The 19,685-nt window shown below is 39.7% G+C and overlaps 2 protein-coding genes and 1 pseudogene across 4 annotated transcripts in view; all 3 read left to right on the forward strand.

Moving 5' to 3' along the window:
* Window positions 1-18,897, forward strand: part of LOC146478008 (uncharacterized) — a 90,509-nt pseudogene extending 71,612 nt beyond the window's left edge. Inside the window, exons 4-7 of the transcript XR_014865220.1 lie at window positions 5,563-5,940; window positions 7,201-7,386; window positions 9,901-9,996; window positions 13,504-18,897. The product of XR_014865220.1 is annotated as an uncharacterized LOC146478008 (transcript). The remainder of the gene's footprint in view (window positions 1-5,562; window positions 5,941-7,200; window positions 7,387-9,900; window positions 9,997-13,503) is intronic.
* The window catches only part of LOC146478009 (uncharacterized), an 82,557-nt gene extending 63,660 nt beyond the window's left edge, over window positions 1-18,897 (forward strand). Inside the window, exon 5 of the mRNA XM_085112499.1 lies at window positions 18,733-18,897. The gene's annotated coding sequence lies outside the window, so the exon portion shown is untranslated. The remainder of the gene's footprint in view (window positions 1-18,732) is intronic.
* Window positions 1-19,685, forward strand: part of LOC146478011 (uncharacterized) — a 166,750-nt gene that overhangs the window by 4,793 nt on the left and 142,272 nt on the right. The gene's annotated exons all lie outside the window — the stretch shown is intronic.

The following is a 19,685-nucleotide window of genomic DNA, read 5'->3' on the forward strand; positions in this document are numbered from 1 at the left end:
GTGAAAAAATTGATTCTGTAATAGCATCTAAGTTTTTCATTTACTCACATTTTAAAAGCCATTTTTTGCACTTGTGCAATTGTCCCTCTGATGTTGGTAACACAAGAAAAGCATGATACAGGACGGAGAATAATTATACAAATTTATTTTTTTTTATTCTGGCTTTGTTCCAAGTCTTTCATTGGACGTTACAGTTTGATGTCTTGTAAACTTAAGAACATATTCCTCTGAAATAAAAGTGACAATTATAACATTTTGTTCAAATTCAGTTTAGTTACTTATTAGTACATGTATTAACCTACAAATGTTTGCCCTGATATTGAAATAATTAGAGGGGGTCACCATGCTGGTGATTTTTTTGGGGGGGTTTGTTTGTTTGTTTGTTTGTTTTTTTGAGAAGAGAAGAGTTGAAATGAACATTTTACTTTAAAAATTTGTGCATTTTTGAAGAATTGAAATGGCTGAAAGAGAGCATTTGCCAACAACAGCTGGGATAATTCTTTTTCAAGAGAGAAACTGTCAGCAGCTCACTTAATAGTCAATGTCATATATAGCAAGTCTGTTTCAAACTACAGTGCTTTCCTCACCAGTATTATTGAGAAATTCATCGAAATCATCTAATTTGTCACTGACCGCAGTGAAATGGCCATTGGCAGGAAAAATGACAATTGGTCTGATCTTATCGGTCACAAATATTTTGGTATCTACATAATTTCTGTAAAAAACAGCATTTTCCTTAAATTTTCACACTAGTTAATAATAATGATAATAATAATAATAACTAGTAGTAATCAAAGATTATAGAGTGCGTTCGACAGCCCTAAGTTGTGCGATTGTACGGCCTGCTGCGTGACTTTTTTTAGGTAGCTCTTTCGTCCTTTTATATCTGTACGTATTGTGTAACTACCAAGGTGAAATATTTGCAATAAACGAAGCTGAGTTTAACATTTCAGCGGCTACGTTGTTGAACTTTTAAAAAAAAAATAGAAAGTATTTTCGGTCCGCCTGTTGCGTGACACCGTCGAACTTTAAAATGATGCACATCATTTTCGGTATAACGCTTATAATCTTTGAGAAAAACGAAACTTACAGGCCAGCGTACTATTTTGGTCTTCTACTCAAAAGGTATTTTACCTAAATGCCGCGAAACTCACGCGACTATAAAACCGTAAAAATGTCGAACTGAAGCGAACTAATTTGCATACAGTTTTGAAAGACATCTCAGGGCCAAGGTTTATATTCAAAGAGCGGATAACTCTATCCCGTGGATAAAATGTTCTCCAACCAATAGATTTTATTTGCTGGATAGCGAATTATCCGCTGGATAAAATAATCCGCTTTTTGAACAACCGGGGCCTGATGTCAGTTTCTGATGTGTGTATATTTCAGATATTTTTGTATTTTGATTTTATACTAACGTAATACGTGAGTCGCAAAACTTCGCGAACCTAGGGCTGGGTGAAAAGTCCTCTTTACCTGTATTGTAGCATCAAATGAGGAGATTAAAAGGTTTCTGAACATAGCAACGATTTTGATGAGCATGGTCTTTCCGAGGTTCCACAGGCTAGTTTGCGGTTGAAAATCTATTTCTGACACGACGAAATGTACAACAGGCGTGCAGCGCTGTCGTGTTCGATGAATTTATTTCCCACGGAAAATTATTTTACCGCAGCCACAAAGCGTGTAATTTCTTCAATGCAATCTTTCACAAAAAAGATTTCTGGAAGAAAGGGAAAAGATTCTGTAGAGATATTTCCATCCACTGAATATTGATGAACATTGCAGTTGAAATGTGATCCCGTACACTGAATGTAAAACTTTCCCGACGTATGCAAATCTTGCTTCAACAAACTGCGTCTGTCTTCCAGCCTGTGGCCACAAAACGTGTAATTTCTTCAGTGCAATCTTTCACAAAAAGATTTCTGGAAGAAAGGGAAAAGATTCTGTAGAAATATTTCCATCCAGTGAACATTGATGAACATTACAGTTGAAATGTGATCCCGTACACTGAATGTAAAACTTTTCCGATGTATGCAAATTTAGGCAATGGCGCGAAAACGAGGGGGCGACTCTTATACGAAAACGAGACTAAAAAGATGGCTCTAGCGCGAAAACGAGGTCAGATGTCGTCATAAGTTCGCACCAGTTTCCCGGCCGACACATGCCCCTGCAAAACTCAAGCGGGGGGGCCATTTGGGTGTCCTTACAGCAATCTCGAAAAATCCTGCATAGCCGTACACAGGCACACCAACTCGAAAGACACAGGACACAACTAGTAGTAATCAGAGATTAGTGAGATGCGTTCGACCATTTGGGAAAGGAAAGTTACATTAACTGCCAGATCTTTTTCACATGTTTATTTAAATCGCAAAAAAATGTTATCATTGTATAACCCAGTGTTTATAATATAATGGATATTTGGTGCGCTTGCTTGTCGGGTTTGACCTTCTCTTCACGTTTGGTGTGCTTGCTTGTCAAATTCTGGAGTGTGCTTCCTTGCTGTGTGGACTGTTATCAGGGAAGATGCATTGTATACTTTTGAAGTTAGAGTTACTGGCATTTGGAATCTTGCGAAAGCATATCGATATGTTCATTTCCTTCGTTTATTGCGGGAGTTGAGTTTCACGTTAATAGAGGAATAAAAGCCAAAACATTGATCTTATTTTAAAGCGTACAACATTTACGGTAGAATTCGGCAAGGAACTGGGGAAACTTTAACGTGGCCGTTCATATGCCATTGCCTTTGAGCAGACATTGAAAGCCGCCACGAGACATCTTCGGCGTAGCGTTACAAATTTGCATAAATATTATTGAGATCATCTCAAAAGGCAATGTCACGTTTTCTCCATTTTCTATCAACTGATTTAGATTGTAACCGTGTCTTCCACTGATAGATGACTGGATAACTTGTTCACTAAACCCAGTTTTAACAGTGAATGAAGCGAAACTTAAATATTGCGACTTTTTGGCCGCTGTTAATTCACAAGCCGAGAATTGAAACAAGCGCGATCGCTTTTAACCTCGCTAAACCAGTACGCTGCACATAATTATGCTTTAATCTTTTGAATCAAACCTTCGAAAACAGCATTTCCTTGATTAAAAAACGCACAATACTTTCGCTTGTAATTGGCAAAGAAGCGAGAAAACGCTTGAAGAGCGAACTCTTTCCAGCCCGAGCATACACGTGCGCACATCCATCGCTCCAACAAAATTAAAAACGCAAACAAAGTTGGCGGAAACGGGTAAACAACACTACGCTGAACTTATCCATGTGTCTTCGCAGTCGTACACACTTCGTGAAGGCGTTGATAAATCTAAATTTAACCCGAAAGTATTTTTTTCTAACTTAAACAACGCAACTTCCCTAACGAAGCACAGCCGTCCAGCCAGCACACCATAAGCGATGCAAGAACGTGAAACTCCACTCCCGCTGAAACGAAGGAACTGAACATCGATAAGCTTTCGCAATAATTTCGCAAGATTCCAAATGCCAGTAACTCTAACTTCAAGCGTAAACAACACAACTTATCTGATAACAGTCCACACAGCCAGGAAGCACAGTCCAGAATTCGACAAGCAAGCACACCAAACGCCAAGAAAAGGTCAAACTCCCAAGCAAGCACACCAACAAGCACGCAAAACGTGAAACTCGACCCGCTAGCAACATTAAAAGATGGCTCTAGCGCGAAAACGAGGGGGCGACTCTTATACGAAAACGGGACTAAAAAGATGGCTTGGCTCTAGCGCGAAAACGAGGTCAGAGTCGTCATAAGTTCGCACCAGTTTCCCGGCCGACACATGCCCCTGCAAAACTCAAGCGGGGGGGCTATTTGGGTGTCCTTACAGCAATCTCGAAAAGTTCTGCATAGCCGTACACAGGCATACCAACTCAAAAGACACAGGACGCAAAAACGAAATTAGGCTTGCGTTCTCCTTCGTCGAACGCAAAAACGAAATTAGGCTTGCGTTCTCCTTCGTCGAACGCAATAATAATAATAATAATAATAATAATAATAATAATAATAATAATAATAATAATAATACATTTGATTTCATGAGCTGAGGCAGATGTTTCAATAAGTTTAACTGTAACTAGCTGCCAGTGATACTGTAGGTCGGCCATGGCTATTGAAGGGCCCCTTCCCCCTAGGGGGGTCTGTTCCAGCTTTGTGGGCATAAACGTGAGTGACATTTAATAGGTTTCAAATCTTTCAAACTTACCTATTACATGTACATGTAATCTTATTATATATGTATATGCCCATTTATTTTAGATGATTGACAGTCCTGATTGTTTAATATTGTCATTTTTTGTTTATATTTTAAGTTTTTTTTCATATACTTAATAGGCGGCTGTACACTGCCTGTAGCTGGCTTCTAATGAAACCATTGTGAGGTTTTAATAGAAAAGGATGGGAAAAATTGTTTTTTTTATTTTTATTTTTGAAAAAAGGGCCTTTCAAAGTATCTCGAACATTAACCAACCAACCATACCAGTAGGTACATGTGAAAGCAGTACCATTTTCTATGGATGGTAATTATGAAAGGGTGACCTTTTCTGTCAAAAATGGTACTAATATTAAAGAGTGTGGATTAAGGCTTTGGAGCAGAGCCTCCCCATATAAAATTTTGTTGTCAGTTATCCCCCCCCCCCCCCACAACCCCCCTCAATCCATCCTAGCATTTGATGGATGAATTCTGTGAGTTTTATATATGTATAATGAACGTATAATGGACAGTCGCTTGAGGTGAATTTAGTTTCTATTTCCGAATGGTTTGACAAGTTAACCTGGGATATAATGGAATGGAGGAATTCAGTTTTTTAAGACAAGGCAATTAGGGAATTGTGTAACAATGGTCAAACTAGGGTGAGCATTTGACTTGTCGATCTGTAAGTGCGATGGTGTTTGTTGATATGAATTTTTCCTTAGAAAGGAGAGGAAGTTTTGCAAACACCACCGTTTTTCCCTCTAGCTGACTCTTCTTCCTGCAAGCACTCATTCTTTGTTCTCCTAATCATATATATGCTTGCCAGAATTGAATCAAAATCAATTTACAAACTGAAACTGCGGACGGTCCTTTGAGCTTGTATTTTCTTTTTCTTGTAGGAATGTTTGGTTTCAGCTTGCTTGATATACTGTCAGTGTACGTAGCTGCTCAGGAGATCAAGAATCATGTGCCATTGAGTGGGACTCGAACAACAACAAAGGAGGCAAGTAATGCACATCTACCATTGAACATTCTGTTACAGTAACCTGATAACAACAGCTAAAATGAACACTGTTAGGAGTTCAAAGGAGCCCATTGGAGATCCACCACAGCTAACGGCTGAGTTACTTTCACTGAGAGATGTGAAAACATCAAGGAAGGAAATCAAAGATGTACCCTTGCCTGTAGACATTATGTTAATAACGGCCAGATACTGCGAGTTCTTGGCTTGTTACAGGGAGATGATCAATCCCTTCAGATGTTACTTTGAGGATGTCGGCTACGTTTACTTTGACGGCGAAGACGAACGTCAACAGGAAAAAGTCTCAGTTGCTTTGGTACGGAGTTACCAAGGTCCTGGTGGTCCTGGTGGTACTCTCGTAACTGTCAAGAATGCAGCGACCCTGTTAAGGCCCAAGGCAGTTATATGTGTGGGAACATGTAGTGCTCTTAACCCTAACAAAACCAAACTGGGGGATGTTGTCATTTCGGCAAAAGTACACACAACTACATGTGACCTGACACCTTGTGTAAGCAGACGTTTCCTCAACGTCATCAAGCATGCAGCTGATGGCTATAATGCTCCTTTGAAGAATCCGGAAGCTTATGAAATCAAAGTTCATTGTGATGGTCATTTCTTGAGTCTCCAAGAGCAGGTCAGCAATGAAGGGTGGCGTGAAGAACTGGCTAAATCCTATCCTCAAGCAACAGCCATGGAAACGGGAGGTGCAGGTGGGTTGATGTGTTTTGCCTTCTTCCAATTAGTTATGACTTCAGCTGCCGAATGAATAGGAATAGGAGTGCGGAGTTTATTTACAGGCAATTTTTGTTTTGAACAGCTTTATTCCACGAGGGCAATTTACGTAAACAACCAAGAAATTTGCTTGATCTTGCTGTTTGATCTCAAGTCAAGTCTTCAGTCTTCATTTAAGCAGGTGGTGGCCCTTTCAGCACTAAGCTGGTATCAATAGGGTCCTTGCAAAAAAAATATAGTTAAACATCGCATATGATGAAAAACAATTTCGTAAATACTTAAGTATTATTTAAAAACTAGGAAATGATTTTAATCATTTTTGAAAGTTTAACAATTATTGTTTGGAAACTTCTTTCGAATTTTGCGCTAATTTTAAAGTTCGACTTTACAAATTTTAGAAAAAGGTTCGGCTTAATTAACGTGACACTGGCTTGAGAAATGTCCATTTTATTGTATAGAACAAAAATATTCCATTTTGCCATGGGTCTGTCTTTGTAGATCAGAGAAGATGTCAAAGTTTCGTGTGAAAAAACACTAGGCACACACTCGCCGAAGGTTCCTTTGTCACTTTTTTGTCCTCACGACATTTTGGCGGCACCAGTGATCTGTAACTGAAAAGACGCGGCATAAGGGTGTGCGTGCACGTATCTGTGAGTTTAAGCTAGCTAGCTTGGTGGGTAGGTAGGTAGGTAGGTAGGCAGGCAGGCAGGCAGGCAGGCTGATTCACATGTTATCATATATGTGGTCATCCACATAAGTATATGGATACGCATACACCGTAATCATAATTCCACAGGTCACCTAGGAATTGCTTTACTTTTTCTGTACGTAAGAAGCTTCCACATTGTCCATTTTTAGCAAAATTTCCAAATTTGCCAGTGAAGCACGTTGCCGCTTAATAGCCGGGATGCCAGACGTTTCTTATGTTGTCCGCCATATTTTAAAAAGTCGTGATGTAATGTAGTCTGATTGGCTCAATTATTTGAGGTCAAGCGTATGAAATCACAGGAACGGGCACCCTGAGCAGTTCGCCAGATATCAGCGATTTTAAACGTCGATTGTGGCAATCGGTGAACATCCTCGTCACAGTAGCGGCACGGCTGACTATTTTCGCCGATCGCCTAAATCAGCGTGTAAAATCGCTTGATTAGTCGCTAGGTTTAGCAAAGATAGTGTGCATGCTGAATGCACGCTGATGTTTCACTGTATTACGCTGATGTACATGTATTGTATTGCAGGGATTTTTACAGCAGCATTTGACAATCAGATTGAATGGCTCATTGTGAAAGGGATCTCTGATTATGCAGATGGTGCTGAAGGGACCGCAGAGAGTTGGAGTAATTTTGCAAGTGTAATGGCCGCTTCTGTTGCTGCACACATTTTAAGTGATCCCTGTGTTTTCCGTTCGTGGCCCAACTACGGAGGTAATGATGTGCACACATTTTTCGTATACATTTTCATGTGACCTGTGCTAGGTTATCCTGTGTCAGGGTGCTTTCAGCCGGTATCTCGGTGATAATGGGACAGTAAAAGAAATATGCCCCGTTTGACACCCACAGTTAGGCATCCAAAGTTAGGCATATCAAAGAAGTTTCTTTTTTATTGAGTAAGAAAACGGTCTATTTGACAAGCTACAGTCGTCAACAAAAGTCATGCATGCTTACTTCACTTATGTTAATTATATGTTTCCTCAGCGTTACTATAAAAGATCTCCTCGCCTCTAAGAAGTGCTGTTTGACAGGACAATTTCTTTATGACTCTGCGTCTTTCATATTCGATTATTTATCGGAAACAAACAATACCACGTAATCGTAAGAAGATGAACTTGTATTTGTGTAAAAATCGTACTGGTATCATGTAAGCTCCCCTAAACTCTGCTTTTTTAAATAACTTTCAAGGCAAATGTTCTCACCACGGTTTATCGCATTTCACCGACTATAATTTGACTGGTCTTTCACGCTCTGTCCATCGCTAATCGGGACCACTTTTCAAAACACATAGTAAAACCTTTGACGCAGGTATATAATCTGTCGTTTGTCACGGGCATTGTCCCTTCTGAACTTAAAAAAGCAGTCGTTACACCAGTATTTAAATCAAACGACAAAGAATCATTTTCAAACTATCGACCGATTTCAGTTCTACCATGCTTCTCAAAGATTTTAGAGAAACTAATGTATAAGAGAGTTGTCAAATTTTTGGATAAGCATAGTGTTCTAAGTGAAAATCAGTACGGTTTTCGGAAGAAGCGTTCGACAAATCTCGCTATAATGGAACTTGTAACAAAGATATCAAAAGCCATTGACGATAAGGAATATACCATGGGTGTGTTCTTAGATCTCTCAAAAGTATTCGACACAGTAAATCACAATATCCTATTATATAAACTTGAACACTTTGGCATAAGAGGAGTTGTATTAGAATGGTTCAAGAATTATTTGTCGAATCGAGAACAAATTGTCAAATACAAATTGACTGTCTCAAACGGCTTGACGATAAAATGTGGAGTACCACAAGGCTCTGTTTTAGGACCTCTTTTGTTTTTGATCTATGTTAATGATATAACTAAATCCTCTCAGATACTGTCTTTTATACTATTTGCAGATGACACGAACTTATTCTTTAGTCATAAAGATCTAGAAACATTATATAAAACGATGAATCAAGAACTTAAACAGGTATCTTTATGGTTAAATGCAAATAAGCTATCTCTTAATGTCAATAAAACACAATTCATGATTTTCAAAAATGACTAAAAAGAGGAAGTTGAGTTATAAAGCAAACGTGATTATTAATGAACAACCAATAAATCAAGTGAACTACACCAAATTTCTAGGATTATACATTGATGAAGAACTCACTTGGAAATACCATATTGACCATGTCACAATGAAAGTGGCAAAAATGACAGGCATAATGGCCAAAGCAAGACATTTCTTACCTCTTAAAACACTACTGACTCACATTGTACAACACCATGATTTACCCATATTTAACATATTGCAACATTATTTGGGCGAGCACGTACCCCACTAGATTAAAGCCTATCCTCAGGATACAGAAAAAATTTATCAGGATTATAACCTTCGCCAATTATACAGAAAATCTGGACCACTGTTCAAGTCATTGAAAACACTGAAGATCTTTGAATTAAATACGTACCTGACGGCAGTTTTCATGTATTCATATAACCATGACAAATTACCAGCATTCTTTGATAACTTTTTTCAAACTAATGAAAGTATACATTCCTGTAATATGCGATCTTCGTCACAGGTACATATCGAATTTAGAAGAACAAATTATGGCAAATTTTCTATAAAGTTTAAGGGAGCAATTACATGGAACAGCCTTCCCATCGAAATTAGAAACATAAGTTCGTTTAATACATTCAAAACCAAACTTAAAGAGTATGTTCAAGATCATTTTTCATAATCGTTTTTGTTTACAATAAGTAATATGTTAGGAAAGAAATAGCTTTCCAATTAGTAATGTAAAACAAGAAGTCCGCCTTCTGTTATTAACTGATTTACATATCTATTTAAATAAATTTAAGCGGGGATCTTTTAAAAAGCTCAACAGAGCTTGCTGGATCTCCTGCCTTTTGATGTAACAGCTTATTTTAAAACAAAATGGTAAATAAAGGCACTTCTTCTTCTTCTTCTTACTAAATTTATCAGCTGTGGTGAAATATGATATTGCGTTGGTTTTCCTCTGAGGACACTAAGAGAAAATTGTAATACAGTGTTCTTCAACAATAACCCTTGGTTTTGAGCTTACCATAAGTTTAATTTAAAAACTTTATATGAGTTGAGTTCAAAACGTATTGATACAGGTTCATGTCAGGGTTTCTACGGTTTTGATTGTAAAAACATCTAAAATAATTATTTTTATTCCTTTACTACTTGAGTTTTTTAAAAGTAGTGCACATTTTTTTCAAGATGAGCAGAGTGGCGTGGAAGAAAATGTTAAACGCCAGAGGACGGAGAAAAAGGTGGAAGAGAATCAGGCCTCTACTAGAATTCAAATCAGTCCAGGTAAAACAATATATTTCATATTTTTCAATTTCACGGGTAAATTAGTTGAACCACATCTGAAGAGCGCTTGGTTTTTTAGGCCATTGTAATCTAACGGACACTCTCGGCCGGGACCGCTCTTTACTGCACGAATGCTCGTGATCACATTTGTAGCCTGTGAATATGCCTCTCAGTGAGACCCTTTCTTCCTATCTGTTATTGAAGATTATACTTTTTAATAGCCTTTAAAAAGGCTATTAAAAGTTACTGTTTAGTACATTTTACGGCCTTAAGACTAGTTTTCATGTAGGAAAAAGTGTATTTTGTCGGATAAAACATTACTTACGGACCACAGAAGCTTTTTCACCGTGAATTGGAACCGTTTTTTCGTTTTGGAATGCTCCCGAAACAAAAAAAGGCGGTGCCCAACCTTTTACTCCGCAAAAATCAAATCATTCTCGCTCACTCCCACGCTTCTCCAGGAGATTGTCTCGCCACACGATACAACAAGCCAGTGAAAGAAACGTCAGTTCCCGTGGAGTCAAATAATATGGCAAGAAATTCCCAAGCCTGCGAGCAAGCTCTCTGTTTGGTCAGCGTGAGAGGATATAGCGCGAGAGTCCGTGAGAGGATTGGGACGAGGGCGAGAGAAATCCTCTCGTGGCTCGCTTAAAAATGCTGACCAGACTGGGTTCCTTTTGTATACACAATCAAAATAAAGCTACGATAGTCGGGATAGCTGGAAATAGTAGCTACTTTCATAAATAAAAACGACATTTTTTAATACAATACATGTTTCGATATGGCTCACATCATCGTCAAAGAGATTATGAAAAACCGTTAGATAAAAAAATGGCAATAAACAAATGCATGCATAATTAACTAAGATTACAAATGTTGAATAACATCTGGGGAGACTAACAGGAGACTGGCAGCAGTTCTTCTGCACTAAGGGTGGAAGTTTTGAAATTACTATGTCGCATAGAAGATAAACTTCGATCGCCTTCATACTATATCATCATTTCAACAATTTTACGTTTTGCCGTATTAATTTGGCAATGAAGAACGGTCAGTAATCTTTCGACTTTTGTTTTGTTTGTTTGCTTGTCTGTTCATGGTTTTAGATTTAAGTGTTAGTATTATTTTTAATGTACCAAAATATTTATTGCGTTCGACGTAGGAAGAACGCTTCCTATCGCCGATTTGAGTCGAGATTTTATGGGACTTGTCGTTGATGGGTCGATGGATCTTGGGACGCACATCTGGCATCCCCCGCAGATTTTTTCGCAGGGGCGGATGACATCACAACGTAATGTTGCCTGGCAACAGGGAAAAACAAAGTATGAATGACGTCAGACAAGGAGAAGGTTGCTAGGCAGCAACAGGTTGGAAGACAGACGCAGTTTGTTGGAGCAAAATTTGCATACATCGGGAAAGTTTTATGTTCAGTACCGGATCACATTTCAACTGCAATGTTCATTAGTATTCACTGGATGGAAATATCTCTGCAGAATCTTTTCCCTTTCTTCCAGAAATCTTTTTTGTGAAAGATTGCATTGAAGAAATTACACGTTTTGTGGCCGCGGTACAATAATTTTCCGTGGGAAATAAATTCATCGAACACGACAGCGCTGCACGCCCGTTGTGCATTTTGTCGTGTCGGAAATAGATTTCAACCGCAAACTAGCCAGTGGAACTACGAAAAGACCATGCTCATCAAAATCGATGCAATGTTCAGAAAAACCTTTTAATCTCCTCATTTGAAGCTACAATACGAGTAACGAGGGCTTTTCACCCGGCCCTAGCTTCGCGAGGTTTTGCGAGTCACGTATTTCTAGTACGTTAGAAAAAAATCGAAATACAAAATATCTGAAACATACACGCATCAGAAACTGACATCAGGCCCTGGTTGTTCAAAGAGCGGATTATTTTACCCAGCGGATAAAATCTATTGGTTGGAGTACATTTTATCCACTGGATAGAGTTATCCGCTCTTTGAATAACCTTGGCCCTGAGATGTCTTTCAAAACTGTATGCAAATTAGCTCGCTTCAGTTCGACATTTTTACGGCTTTATAGTCGCGTAAGTTTCGCAGCATTTTGATAAAATACCTTTTGAGTAGAAGACCAAAATAGTATGCTGGCCTGTAAGTTTCGTTTTTCTCAAAGATTGAAAGGGTTTTACTGAAAATGATGTGCATTATTTTAAAGTTCGACGGTGTCACGCAACAGGCGGACTGAAAATACTTTCTATTATTTTTAAGTTCAACAACGTAGCCGCTGAAATTTTAAACTCAGCTTCGTTTATTGCAAATATTTCACCTTGGTAACTAGTTACACATTACGTACAGATATAAAAGGACGAAAGAGCTACCTAAAAAGAGTGTCACGTAGCAGGCCATACAATCGCACAACTTAGGGCTGCAGTGGGACGAAGGAAAGTAATTCCTACTGTTTTGTTACATTTCTCTCCATTTCTTCAACAATTCCACAGAAATTGGACGAAACTTTTTCCGATCACGTAGTTATTAATTTGAAACGAAAAATTGAAATATTCTGCTATAAGATGCTAGTTTTGGGTAATATACAGAAAAAAAAATAACAGCAAATATTCAAATTGAAACGAACGTGAAAGGATGCACGATTTTGCCAAATTTGTTCAATTTAAGGTGTCGAACGCACTCTATATTCTTTGATTACTACTAGTATTGTCCAGTGTCTTTCAATATCTTTTGCAAATTTTGTCGCAACAGTCTTTAAATCAGATGATCAGTCACGGTGATGTCAGTTACATTAAATGTTGACTCATAGCTAGGACCAGAAATGTTACTCTTTCTGTCAAAACGTCAAACTGCTGTGATAGCATCTGTGACAAGCCACTTTTTGTTCTTACCATATTTTAACGTGGTATGTCAAACACAAGGTGGGTCAAATTGTGGCGAATTTAAAACTAAGTACCATTACTCTTAGACAGGAGCCATAATAATAATCCCTGATTATGGCTCCTTTCGTAGACGATAATGGATGTCATTGTGAAAAACCAATATGCAAGACACAACGGAAAGAATTGAAAAAAAATAAACTGTCCATTTTGCTAAGGTTGCCATTCATTTCTATATGGCCATACAGAGCCAAACATGCTTAACACGTTTTTCCTCTGTCGCGTAAATATTACGCATGTTCGAACGTAAATGTTGCTGGTTTTACGTTCCTCAGTGAAAGAAGTAATGAATGAGCAGCTTGCACCAATGGAAAGAGTTGAGCGCTGATCACGTTTTCATGTTTTCGCAAGCAACTGACACATCGGCTCTAATTTTATTTACGTGCGTAAAGCCACTACAATTTACGTTGATTTGCAGGTAAATTTTATGCCGCTATGGTACTCTACCTTTCTCTACAGTTTCTGAAAGCAAGTAGAGTAATTTTATACAAAACTGTTCTCTTTGTTTATTATTTTTTTTCGCCTCTTCAAGTAAAAATAAAAATAGATGACACAGACCCTTTAAATTCTTGTTATTTTTTGTTGCAGAGATTGCCGATTGTGAAGGAGACATTGCCTTCTTTGCCGAGCGCCATGATCCAGACACAAGACAGTGGCTGTTTGATGATTTTAACATCTGGTTCAGTGATCCTGGTAACTCTAGAGCTTATGTTCTCCTGGGTGATGCTGGAGTCGGCAAAAGTGTGATGGCGGGAGCCCTGGCACATCGAATGAGGAAAGCTGGACATTTGGGCGCTGCCTATTTTTGCCGTCACAACGATCGCACTAGAAATGATCCAAGGCATCTCCTTGGGACTGTAGCTTGTCACCTCTGTTATTGTAATAGTAAGTACAATAATTTAGTGGGAGGGGAAGATGGTGTAAGAATGATGTTAGCCAATTCTAAACTAGGAGTTCAGGAATTGTTTACAAAACTATTAGAAGAACCGTTAGGTAAGTGCACCTCTTCCCAACAGCAAAAATTAGTGATCATTGATGCTCTGGACGAGACAGAGTACGAGTCCAGGGAAGATTTTCTAGACCTTGTAAAGGAGCGTTTTCCGAGGCTTCCAAAGTGGCTGGTGTTCTTTATCACCAGTCGGCCTGAACACACGATACAGAACAGGCTGGAGAAATATAACCCGTGTGTCAGGATTTGCGCAGGAAGTAGTGAACAGAGTTTCTTCTATAGGCAGCATGAGCAGGACATAAAGGGATTTTTGCAGAAACGACTCAATTTTTCCTGCCTCTCCTACTCGGTGGAAGACATTTCAAGGAGATGCAACGGTCTGTTCTTGTATGCGTTCTACATTGTCAAGGTACTTAACAATCCAGTACATTCAGGTAAGATTGATCAACTCAGTGACCTTTTTCCAGGACATATTGATGACTTTTTCCGGAACAATTTTAAACGCTTGTGTGACAAAGTAGGCCAGGATATCTTCAAGAAATTATTTGGTTGCGTCATTGCAGCTCCTTCCCCACTTCCAGTGGCAATTATTGGCTACATTCTAGAAAGAGAGAAGTCGAGTCAAGATGAGCAAGAAGTGATTGATGTTGTATCGCAATTTCTGGTATTTCGGACCTCTGATAGGTCTTTAACTTTCCTTCATAATCTGATCCCAGCTTGGTTAACAAACAAGGAAAAAGCGGAAAGGTTGTTCATTGACAAAAAGATGGCAGGTGAGTACCTGAGTAAAATCTTTACCGAACTTCTATCTACTACTCTCGAAGAAGCGCAAAAATCACTGCCAACTGTAGACAAGAGGTTAGAGGAATATGTTTCACGTGTTGCTGTTCGATTTTTGTGTCATCAACATGGTGACAAGGATTCGCTGAAACTTGTTTTCAGTTGTTTAACAAGTTATCACTTCCTGCAGCAAAGAATCGAAAGTGGACAAATTGAGATCTACAACCTTCTTGAAGATTTGAAACTTGTAGCGGACTGTTACGTATTCGAGGATGCACACAAACAAAAGATCCTTTTGAGATAAGTCAGGATACGATTAAAGAAATCACCTTCTTGGAGCGTTCCCCTGATGACAAGTGGTTGTTTATTGGACGACTTAACAAGTGGTTTTCCGTTGAGCGAGGATGTATAGAGGAATTTTCTCAGTTCTCAGGAAATTCCCTTGTTTACAAATGGGGGTTGTTTACTTCTGATGGACAGTACATTGTCGTAAAAAGGGACAAGGTCTTTGACTTTCAACAGACTTGCCAAAATATGTTTTGCGTATTAGACGTTCTTTCCCTGTGGGCTTTACTGGAAATAGACCAGGAAGGAGTTGGCAAACTGACTTGCTGTTTTACCGAGTTGTCAAAACTGATTGCTGGAATTACGTCACGAGTGGGAAAACAAGTGAAACGCTTGCTTAAGTTTCTTGGAATTAATGCAATTTGTCATCAGACTGGTGTGACACCAATCCCTTATTATCCCTCTTGTTATTGTTGTGGCAGATTAAGAAAATTAACAGAGTCAAACCAAGAATCATCCCTGTCTGCTGTCCGTCAACTTATGAGCGATCTCTACCCACGCATATTCTATTACCAGGTTTGGAATTTCCAGACTGGGAGATCTCTTCTGGAGGACGCTTTTTGTCAAGGTGGGCAGTTGAACCCTTTTTCTTACGTTTGTCACTTAGCACCGTATGCTTTTACCAAATTGAATGAAACAATCTGCTGTTCTGGCATAAACAAGTCCGTTTCCATTGCTAACTTTGCTACAGTTAATGCAGTTTATGCACTGGATTGTAAGTTGCTGTCAAAGCAGGCTTGGTTGCAGGAGGAGTTGGTGTGTAAGCTGGGAAGGGAGATGGAAATGGAAAGGGAGAATTTCCAGCAAGAAAAGTGGAAGTGGCTTTTGAAGATGGGGCTGAAGCTGGAGTGGAAGCCAGAGCTGAAACAGGAGCTGGAGCTGATGCGGGACCAGGAGCTAAAGCGGGAGTGGGAGCTGAAGCGGAAGCTGGAGCTGAAGTGGGAGCAGAACCTGAAGCATGACCTGGAGCTGAAGCAGGAGCTAATGCGGGAGCTGGAGCTGATACGGAATCAGGAGGTGGTGTGGAAGCGGATGCAGGGGCAGAAGCTGAACGTGGAGCTGATGCGGAAGCACTGGCAGAAGCTGGAGCTAAAGCTGGAAATGAAGTCGGAGCTGAGGCAGGAGCTGAAGCAGGAGCTGAAGCTGGAGCTGAAGCAGGAGCTGGTGAAGGAGCTGATGCTGCAGCTGAAGCAGGAGCTGATGCAGGAGCTGGACCTGTGGATGATGCAGCAGCTGATGCCGGAGAAGATGCCGAAGCTGGAGCTGATGGGGAAGCAGGAGCTGATGCTGCAGCTAAAGCAGGAGCTGACGCAGGAGCTGAAGCTGGAGCTGATACAGGAGCTGGACCTGCGGATGATGCAGCAGCTGATGCCGGGGATGATGCAGAAGCTAGAGCTGATGGGGAAGCAGGAGCTGATGCAGGAGCTGAAAGGGAAACAGGAGCTGATGCAGGAGCTGATAGGGAAGGAGAATGTGAAACGGAGGCAGGAGTGGAAGTGGAATCAGAAGCTGATATGGGAGCAGGAACTGACGGGGGAGCTGGAGCTGATGCGGGAGATGGAGTTGATGCGGGAGCTGGACCTGATGCAGAAGCTGGAGCTGATGCGGGAGCAGATTCAGGAGCTGAAGCTGGGGTGGACACTGGAGCTGATGCGGGAGCAGACGTTGGAGCAGCTGGAGCAGTGGTTGAAAAAAGGGCAGTGGAGAGTGAAGCCGTTTTATGGTTTGTCTTCAATAGAAACCAAACAAAAGGACCTCTTTTTTTCCAACTTTCCTCAACGGTCATCAGTAGTAGGGAAATCCATAGCTTCAGCCTTTACTTCAAGTGATACTGTAATCTCCGTCAGGTCTGACTCAATAGTTGCTTTGTGGAGTCAAAGGATGGACGAAGAGAAAGGCCTTTCTTTCAAATTCGTTTCTGAGTTTTCACTGCCAGGTTCTTCTCATGTTGAAAACTGGGTGTTCTCCCCCGACGGAAAACAAGCTGCCTGTCGTCAAGGAAACAAGATAAAGCTGTACAGTACTGTTTATTCAATTGAGACTCTTTGTACATTACTGGAAGGAGACTTTTTGGACACGGATCTCCTGTGTTTGACATTTTCAGCCGACAACATCCTTCTCATTTGTATCCAGGATGGCAAGAGTAAGTCCCGTTTCTTTGAATGGGATATTGAAAAAAATATCATGTCGTCTTTCAAATTATCATGGTTGACTGCTGAATGCTTTTGCCTTTCATCTGATAAAACCAGGTTTATCTTGTGCGGGAAGTATGACATTGAGATCTGGGAGTACAATAAGGGTCCAATCCGCGTACTGGCAAGGGGTGGTATTGCCCAGAAGTGCTCCGTTAGATTCAGTTATTGCGCTGTTTCCTTAGACAATGAGCTGCTAGTTTGCTGCATCTCGAACATAATTATTGTCTTTCGTCTTTGTGCTCCTGATGTTTTTTCCTCCACACAAATTCTTCGCGGCCACATCGGTAGAATTGACTTCTGCAAGTTTCTAAGAGTCAATCGTTATCTTATTTCTTGCGGAGTGGATGGCATGGTATTCCTGTGGGATCTGATCGAGGCAAAAGCTGTTGGTCTCGCGAAAATAGCTCAAGGACAGGAAAACATCGTCAGCATGGCCGTGTCCCCTGAGGAGGAAAGACTTGTTTGTTTTACATCCTCTGGCCGCGTGTACGTAATAAGACTCTGGAATCTGGAGTGTGCAATGCCGTCGAAATTATTGAGGGAATCGATGAAAGGTAAAGCTGGTGTAACCGATACAAGTCTGGAATTGGCAGGGGAGAATGCTTCACAATGCAAGCCAATCTCATACGTCGACGATTACAAAATCACTGACTTTAACAATTCTGAAGAGGATGAGAGGTTTCTATTAACTCCTGACGACCTCCTCAGCTGCGGCGATGAGTCCGATTAAGTTTTGAGTTATTCGATGAAACTCCAGTAAGATTATATGTCATTGTCAGGTATGGCCGGTTAAAGGAGAACTGGCTTGCACCTCGCGATTGGGAACGTTTCTACAACTGAACTATAAGTGTCCGAGGATATCTGAGGATGTGGTCATAGCCAACAAACCGCGTTACCTTTAAAGATGGGCATGAGTGCTATCATTTGTCAAGGGTAGCCACTCTGAAAACAGCAACGGAACAAAACAAACAAAAAACTCACTCATGAACTACGCTCCAACTACAACTGAACCATGCTTTTCTCACAGCTAGAGGTCGCTACGCGTTTTGGGTTGGTAAGGGCGTAACTAATGCGCTCGTTCTTCAACAATTATTAGTTGTCAGGGTCTGTAAATAATAATATGTTGCCAAGCTCAAATAAGCGTTTGATGTATAAAGGCAAGAGAAAATGTCCCCTCATTTTCTCTTGATAAAGATAAAGAGCACAAAACTGTGAATCAAAGGCAAAACTGGTCTAAAGAACTTTGAGCGCGCATGGGCAAGTAAGTTATTGTTTGATAAATCTTCCCTGGGTTTGAACTCGTTTGATAATAATAATGTACGAAATAAAATTTATAAAATTCAAGTCGTAAAATAAGGTAATCATAATGCGAAACAGACATTGTCCTTATTTTATATATTTAGAAAATTCATGTTGTAGTGGAGACTTGCTTCTGTTTGGAGACATTTGTGAACTTAAAAAATGTTTTTCTTTTTCTTTACGTTGCTTTTTATTTGATGAAAGGAAAACTTTATTAATGTGTCGTGGCTTCTAGCGTACTAGAGCGAGTTTTTTTCTCTACTGTTTTTACGACTTGAACTCTTTTTTAAATAGTTATAAAGAAGATTAGGACTTGTTTTTAGGCTTGTGTATTTTGTGCCTGCTGCCCGGCTTTTTATTTCCAGACTCAAAATATACTTTTCACTTACTGGTTGAAATTCTTACTAAAAACAACTAACAAATAGTAGATTCCCGCTGTCTCTAACACCAGCTTTCTTGAAACTTCCGCTTCACGAGCAGAATTTAACGGTTTCCCTCAGATACTGTTTACAATCACTAAGTACTGGGTATCACGAATTCTCGCTTTACTCGAACGAGCTGAACTGTTGTTGTGTTTTAGGGAAAAATTACATGTTGCTTATGTTGTAAGTAGATTGACCAAATGAGATTTGATCTTCATAAGTAATGTTTAAGATTTTGATATTCAAGAAAAGTTCTATCAGAAGAGTTGCTGTGTAAAGACATTGTTTCCGTGAAGTTAATAAATTAGAGTTTTTCTTTTTTTTTTTCGCTTTTTTTTTACGTTGGTATTTGTTAACTCTTTTACTTCAGGAACAAAAACCGTGGTGTTCTTATGTGAAACAACACCTTGAAACTATAGTTTACGCCAATTAATTCAAGTGTCGAATTTATAGTCGTTGTAGTCGTATTTGTAGTTCTGGGCATGTAAACAAACAGCTTCTTCATTAGCAGTTGTTGTTCTTGAATTGCGTGTCTGTTTTTTGTAAATACTATATACTTGAGATGCAGATCCTGTATTTGATACAAAATAGGTAATTTAGGAATCACGCGTTTCTGTTATTTGAAGCACAAAACAATATATCTGGAACGTAAATGTAGCGTTTATATAATTTACACATTTCAGCGTGCAAAGAAAGTCGTGTCCGATAGCCCGGGGCTAGTGGATTTTGTGATCGGGCTAGTGGATTCTGACCATCACTTGCCCGACGGGCAAGTGAAGT

The sequence above is a fragment of the Pavona decussata genome, unplaced genomic scaffold (genome assembly GCF_977016875.1).
Source record: "Pavona decussata unplaced genomic scaffold, jaPavDecu1.1 SCAFFOLD_67, whole genome shotgun sequence".
NCBI classification, from domain to species: domain Eukaryota; kingdom Metazoa; phylum Cnidaria; class Anthozoa; order Scleractinia; family Agariciidae; genus Pavona; species Pavona decussata.